A 9,239-nucleotide genomic window follows, 5' to 3' on the forward strand; every position below is an offset into this window, starting at 1 on the left:
AGTAGAAGCTCTTGACCATATTTGTTCTATTTTGCGGACTAAAGTTCAGATATTTCACTAACAGAAGGATCCTTCTATGAAGCAATTTTGAGGTTATGTCTAATGTAACAATAGCACTTCATAACAGATTCGTAAGTAGGCAGTTCCACTTGAAGCAATTCACTAAATTTCACAAAAATAGGGCATTCTGACATTTATCTTCACTAATTTAACTTGCGCTATTTTTACAAACTACAAAGCATACAAGCGGATAAATTCGCAAATCAGTTACGTTAATCATTACACAACAGACGGAGCGGAGTCTCAAACTCAACTCAACTCGGCATCAGCTCTATTCTCATCACCAAACGCAGACATAACTCCGCCTCCCCTCAATAACATCTACTTCAGTGATGACTCAGCTTTCTGGATGCCATACCAATGCAAGAGTAACATTTTTTTTATTTTTCTATTCATATTATAAAGCCTATTTAAAGCTCTTTATTTCCTCGCAAAAATCTTTAAAAAGTTACAAAAAGTCTTTTTATGAAATTTTAATGTCCTTGCGGACCACAAGATGTACTCTAATATTTTTCATAATTTTTATTTATCTTATCTATACCAAAAGACATCTTTTCCACGCTATTACAAATTAAAAATCAAAATCCGATTACTTCGTAAAAATTTAAAAATATAGCAACAATTTCAATTTTATGGCACTTTAACGCTTTTGCGGCACCTCAAGACGTACTCTAATATTGCTCATATTTATAATTTATTTTATCTACACCAAAAGGCAACTTTTCCGCGCTATTTCAAATTAAAAATCAAATCGTTATCGTTATTTCAAATTAAAAATCAAATCGTTCCACCCTACTATACAATAGCAAGTACGTACTTGTCGAGAACAAGAACTTGTGTACAAGCTGAAAGAACAGACAATAGCAATCGAATTTCTGCTGATTTACGACTTACTGAAATTTATGATTGGCTGAGTTTAAATCCACCTTTATTTAAACGTTAATAAAGTCATTGGCTTAAAATGTCATTAAACTAATTAGTGCCTTCATGAAGTAAAATTTCACTTAGAAGTTATCGAATCGAATTTGAATCACAAAAATTTCATGATATAAAATTATCTTGTGCGGGATAAACCACTGACGGATTCTGAAAAATTTTAAAGTAACAAACCCCTGAAATTTTTAAAAATGTATTAATTGGAATTTGGAAATGAGTTTTAATTTAACGATCAGTCAAATTTAAGTTTAGTTAATTCTTTGTAATCCAAGTGAAATTAAAATTAATGCATTTATTTTGATTTTAGGACTCAGATTTATTTAATATGTGGTCCATAGTAGATTGCTTTAAACTCTACCTGAAAAGATCTAAAATTGATTATATCGCACACTACGAATTTTGGAATGAAATTTGTTGCACATAAAACACTGGATCAAATGATCAAAAAGCCGGATTTTCGGAATGGAAAAATTTCGAAATGCTAATTAACTCTGAATGAATTTGTCTATCTAAATAAACTTGTAACGGATTGGCAGCAACAAAATTGAAGAATCGTTTGTATTTTTATTTGACAGTATTTGTATTTTTTAAGACATTTGTATTGTTAAATGTAGTTTCTGCTTAAACATCAACTTAACTCCGACTAATATAGAACGTTTTACTTCTCGAGCTTCGCTTGTATTTTCTTACGTTCCGTGTTTTTCGACAATTGGTTTAGAAAATGATTTTTTATAGTAAAGACTATGGCAAACGCAATTAAAACACGTTTTCTAAAACAAGTTAATTCCTTATTATGAATTGGACATTTTTTTAAAGATAATGCCTACATTGAATACGGAGATCATAAAAACCGAAACTGCATAAACTTGTTTTGAGTAATTTCCATCGATATCAATTTTCAGTTGATGCGACAGCAAGAAGTTTACAAGGATTTTTTGTAATTATAATCTTTTGATTATTTATTTCGGAACTGTACACATTAAATTCAACTCTTTAATAATTGGGGATTTCCGAGATTTACAGAGTTTTATTACCTAGAATTAGGATTATACTTGTCAGTATTTTGTTAAATAATCAGAAGTATCTAGAAATTGGATAATTTCAAAACTCGATACTCTTGCTGGTTCGAGATATTCATGACAGAATAAAAAAGATCCAAGAAATAGTCTTTGCAAAATATTTTAGTTCAGATTAGAAGAGGGTATTTCATTCGTTCGAAATAATTATGTACAAAACATTTTTAGTTTAAAAATAGGTCTTCAAAACCTAAAGATCTTAAGATTAATATAAATTAACAAATGACAAATTTAATTGAACAAAACTTTATTACATACAGTCAAAGGCATTTACAGTCGGTCTTCTATACACAAGAATTATCTTAGAAAAATGACAGTGTTCACAAGTATAAAGGATAATTAGAAATTGCATACAACCAAATTTATACAGATCTCGTTTTAAATGGCGCCATTTACGATTTACATTACATACGCTGGAAATGAAAACACATTACATACGCTGGAAATGAAAACACATTACATACGCTGGAAATGAAAACACATTACATACGCTGGAAATGAAAACACATTACATACGCTGGAAATGAAAACACATTACATACGCTGGAAATGAAAACACATTACATACGCTGGAAATGAAAACACATTACATACGCTGGAAATGAAAACACATTACATACGCTGGAAATGAAAACACATTACATACGCTGGAAATGAAAACACATTACATACGCTGGAAATGAAAACACATTACATACGCTGGAAATGAAAACACATTACATACGCTGGAAATGAAAACACATTACATACGCTGGAAATGAAAACACATTACATACGCTGGAAATGAAAACACATTACATACGCTGGAAATGAAAACACATTACATACGCTGGAAATGAAAACACATTACATACGCTGGAAATGAAAACACATTACATACGCTGGAAATGAAAACACATTACATACGCTGGAAATGAAAACACATTACATACGCTGGAAATGAAAACACATTACATACGCTGGAAATGAAAACACATTACATACGCTGGAAATGAAAACACATTACATACGCTGGAAATGAAAACACATTACATACGCTGGAAATGAAAACACATTACATACGCTGGAAATGAAAACACATTACATACGCTGGAAATGAAAACACATTACATACGCTGGAAATGAAAACACATTACATACGCTGGAAATGAAAACACATTACATACGCTGGAAATGAAAACACATTACATACGCTGGAAATGAAAACACATTACATACGCTGGAAATGAAAACACATTACATACGCTGGAAATGAAAACACATTACATTACATTACATACGCTGGAAATGAAAACACATTACATTACATTACATACGCTGGAAATGAAAACACATTACATTACATACGCTGGAAATGAAAACACATTACATTACATTACATACGCTGGAAATGAAAACACATTACATTACATTACATACGCTGGAAATGAAAACACATTACATTACATTACATACGCTGGAAATGAAAACACATTACATTACATTACATACGCTGGAAATGAAAACACATTACATTACATTACATACGCTGGAAATGAAAACACATTACATTACATTACATACGCTGGAAATGAAAACACATTACATTACATTACATACGCTGGAAATGAAAACACATTACATTACATTACATACGCTGGAAATGAAAACACATTACATTACATACGCTGGAAATGAAAACACATTACATTACATACGCTGGAAATGAAAACACATTACATTACATACGCTGGAAATGAAAACACATTACATTACATACGCTGGAAATGAAAACACATTACATTACATACGCTGGAAATGGAAACACATTACATTACATACGCTGGAAATGGAAACACATTACATTACATACGCTGGAAATGGAAACACATTACATTACATACGCTGGAAATGGAAACACATTACATTACATACGCTGGAAATGGAAACACATTACATTACATACGCTGGAAATGAAAACACATTACATTACATACGCTGGAAATGAAAACACATTACATTACATACGCTGGAAATGAAAACACATTACATTACATACGCTGGAAATGAAAACACATTACATTACATACGCTGGAAATGAAAACACATTACATTACATACGCTGGAAATGAAAACACATTACATTACATACGCTGGAAATGAAAACACATTACATTACATACGCTGGAAATGAAAACACATTACATTACATACGCTGGAAATGAAAACACATTACATTACATACGCTGGAAATGAAAACACATTACATTACATACGCTGGAAATGAAAACACATTACATTACATACGCTGGAAATGGAAACACATTACATTACATACGCTGGAAATGGAAACACATTACATTACATACGCTGGAAATGGAAACACATTACATTACATACGCTGGAAATGGAAACACATTACATTACATACGCTGGAAATGGAAACACATTACATTACATACGCTGGAAATGGAAACACATTACATTACATACGCTGGAAATGGAAACACATTACATTACATACGCTGGAAATGGAAACACATTACATTACATACGCTGGAAATGGAAACACATTACATTACATACGCTGGAAATGGAAACACATTACATTACATACGCTGGAAATGGAAACACATTACATTACATACGCTGGAAATGGAAACACATTACATTACATACGCTGGAAATGGAAACACATTACATTACATACGCTGGAAATGGAAACACATTACATTACATACGCTGGAAATGGAAACACATTACATTACATACGCTGGAAATGGAAACACATTACATTACATACGCTGGAAATGGAAACACATTACATTACATACGCTGGAAATGGAAACACATTACATTACATACGCTGGAAATGGAAACACATTACATTACATACGCTGGAAATGGAAACACATTACATTACATACGCTGGAAATGGAAACACATTACATTACATACGCTGGAAATGGAAACACATTACATTACATACGCTGGAAATGGAAACACATTACATTACATACGCTGGAAATGGAAACACATTACATTACATACGCTGGAAATGGAAACACATTACATTACATACGCTGGAAATGGAAACACATTACATTACATACGCTGGAAATGGAAACACATTACATTACATACGCTGGAAATGGAAACACATTACATTACATACGCTGGAAATGGAAACACATTACATACGCTGGAAATGGAAACACATTACATACGCTGGAAATGGAAACACATTACATACGCTGGAAATGGAAACACATTACATACGCTGGAAATGGAAACACATTACATACGCTGGAAATGGAAACACATTACATACGCTGGAAATGGAAACACATTACATACGCTGGAAATGGAAACACATTACATACGCTGGAAATGGAAACACATTACATACGCTGGAAATGGAAACACATTACATACGCTGGAAATGGAAACACATTACATACGCTGGAAATGGAAACACATTACATACGCTGGAAATGGAAACACATTACATACGCTGGAAATGGAAACACATTACATACACATGAAACATATGCCACAAAAATAATACAAAGGTTAAGCGAGTTTCCCCGATTTTTTTTACTTTTAAAACCGATTAGGGAATTTCCTAATTGAATACATTATTTGATTCTTTATCTTTAGACATGCATATACAATTCGATTATAATATTACACTTTGAAAATTGAAGTAATCTAAAGAAAATAGATTGAAATTTAAACGATAGATATAAAATTTTACGAATAGATAAGACCAGATAAGCTCCAAATAGATATTAAGACGAAGGCGTGGTATATAGAACTGAAATTAGTGAACAATTCCCGCTATTGGGGACTGACCAGAATTTGTCAGATTCTCGACCCCTGTTGCACTATAATAAATTTTTTCTATCTAGTCAGCACAAGCGTACGCAGAAAAAAATGTGCGGAAAAATTTAGTCTTTAGCATGCCACTGATATTGTTACAAGGACATTGAATGTCGCGCATGCTTTAGGCTTAAATACAATTATTCAAATATAGAAAGATTTGCCGAGATCAACTAATATTGGTTGTTAATCAGTAATTGCGTTGCCTTTTAAGGAATTTTATTGGTTAAGACATAAAAGAATTACAAATCATTTAAAATAGTATTTAGATGGCAAAGAAAATTCAAGTTTAAAACTGGCTTATAAAATTGCTTATGAACAAATCTAATACGATATATAAATCTGTATAAAGAGCCTTAGAATTGGCATCTAATTCACCGAGAGATTTTTATGGACGAGAGCAAATGAAGACCGAGAAAGCCATTTTCTTCACCTGTAGTCTTATGAAAGTCTGAAGAATAAAAGATCGGGTTCTTTAAGTATTTAGAAGGATAACGATTCTGATGCCAAACCTCAAATATACAATATTTATCTCCATTACCAAACGGAATAAATCAGATTACCAATAAGAGACAGTGTTCGAGTCTATCCAATTATACAATTTCATTCTGGAGACAGAACACTTCTATAGAACACTTGCAACTGCTGGATTTCAGGCAGTTTTTGGATAAAAAAAATGGCATTTGAATTTTATTTAAATGCTAAATACGATCATTAAAAACCCCAAATGGCACCTTGGATGAATGGGTTAAGAGATTTTGATAAAAAAAAATTAACAGGAATTAAAACATTGTTTTGTCTGCCTTGGATTTATCAGTCTCGAGATAAATTTCTGAAGATTAGTCAAAATTAAGTAGCTTACCAGAAGGCGGTAAAAGTTTTCTACGCAGTCTCTTCGCTCAGTCAAATTGAATTCCTAAATATTTGGGACAGAATATGTTCAAAGAATTGATCAATTTATGCCCATAACCATGGCTCTTATTGTTGATAGGCATTGGTGAAGTCAAACAAGTCGGCTTCTGGAATTTTCACTTGATATTTAAGTGTAGTACTTTTCAAGTTGAAATATTAAACTAGAAACTCAAAAGCAAGTATTGAAAGAATTTTTAAAAATATGCAATTCCCTCCCACTTTCCCACAACAAATGACAATATGGTATCCAACGTTAAAAAACTTGCGATAGTACGGACAATTGGAGAGTAGCTACCTTGGATATTGAAAAACAAACAAAAATTCACAAATGCAAGCCAACTGGAATACTTTCAATGCTAACCTTTTATTTTAACCTTCGGCACTGCCTAGTTAATTGGATGCGCATTAAAATTGGCATCCTATCACATTGATGACCAGAGACGTTATAGGACTTCCGAAAACCGAACATTGACAGCCTATTACAGAGTTCCGATTATGGTTATTACAGACAGCACCATTTCATTTATAGGTTGACTAATCTCAAGAAAAGGAAAATAGAATGACCAGCCTCTGCAGACTAAGGCTGTTGACATTAAGTTTACATAATAAGCCGCAAATTGGACAGAAAAATCCTTAAGATACCTCGGCCAAGAACAAACTTCACTTGGAGACTGGCATTTTGCAGTTTTACATTGACATGTATACACAGACGACTCCAGGACCTAACTTGTAGTTTGTGTTATGTATTGCATTTGAGAGCAGACATTTCTCATAGTTAGCTCATCAAATTAGTTTTCGAAGCATACTTGGCAACTTTTAAAGACTTACAACGCACAAACAGTTTAATAGAAAATGTATAACAGCAATGCTTCTGAAGCATTCCAGCATAAAGGTAATATGGACTAAAGCATATATCGAATAAAGAGTGAACAAAATAGCTGACAAGCTTTTAACAAACAAGAAAGTCTATTAAAGTACAGAACTTTCACACGCAAAAAGAATTTTTGGAAACCTAATGATGGAAGACTGACAAGTACAGGAGAACCACCTCTTATCAAGAATCAAATTACGAACACAATCGAGAATGGGAGTAATTTTCATGCATTTTCCCATTCAGAGAGCGCTTTCGTATATCGCAACCAAATGAAACTCAATTGCAGCTGCGCGAGTTCAAAATTGCATTTTATTAAGTATGTATTGACAATCATATCTGACAAAGAAATGAATATGCAGGTATTGTGTTAAGCATACAGTTGATAATCCACTTTTCAGAAAATTCGTTATCCATGATTCCCAATCAAGTAATAGGTCGAGTAATAGGTTCTTTTTGTTCTCATTTCAATCAATGTTGAAATACATTAAATACTAGAATTCATATTTTCCGATACGCGGTTTCCTATAAGCTGAAGGGAGTGCCCAATTTTTTTCTCTAAAGAATGCACGCATCTAACTAGCACGAATTTTTTTCGTTCGCAGTGAAAATAATAATTACTTTATGGGATTAAATAAGAAAAACTGATACACGAATTAATTCTTACTCTTAGCACAACAGAAAATGTTACTTCAAATATTCGTTGTATTTTTCGAACTCGTATATACGAGAATTTTTTCAAGACGAAAACTCAAAATTTGTTTTTGTAGACTTATGCTTAAAATTAAGGCGTGAGAATAAGAAGCCGTTAGGAAAAGAATGATTTCGAATTAATGGAATAAAGCACACAAATCAATGTCTTAGATATCGCAACGAAGAAAAATTAACCTATCATGCAGTCGCATATTTCATTTCTAATGGGGAATTTTGGATTAATACATTAGGTGAAAGTTGGTTATATTAACCGTTTGACGTCTAGTTTTATCCAGAAGAAACTGAATATATATCTTAAAGTTTTTTTTATTTACTATCTTACCTATAATCAACATCCACATTCTGAAAATTGCATCTTCTATTATACATTTAGTTTTTAGAATTGTTTACGATTTTTAACTACACTGCACAAATTCATTTAAAAAGATTTTAGAATATTGTTTTTGCTTGAACTTAATTTTGAGTTCGGTAGGTTCAAAAAATGTGGCTACTAAAAGTATAATTAGTATGGATTACAGATGCGTGATATTTCCTATCTATGAACATTTGCGAAATAAAGATCAGCTTAAGAGGGATGTGTCCAGCATCATAGCCAGATGACGATTACTAGGTCTGTTTCCCAAAATCTACAAAATGAAAACAAGACTAATTTTGTCCATTCCAAGAAGATTAGCGTCTAAAACATCGAAGTTATCCTAGATTACCATTTCGAGCAATTCCTCAACGTGCTCACCAAAATACCAAAATACAATTTGGCAACAATTATAAACATTTCTAAAATATGGACTAGAAGTTTCTTTTATAAGTAA

The sequence above is a fragment of the Argiope bruennichi genome, chromosome 1 (assembly GCF_947563725.1).
Source record: "Argiope bruennichi chromosome 1, qqArgBrue1.1, whole genome shotgun sequence".
NCBI classification, from domain to species: domain Eukaryota; kingdom Metazoa; phylum Arthropoda; class Arachnida; order Araneae; family Araneidae; genus Argiope; species Argiope bruennichi.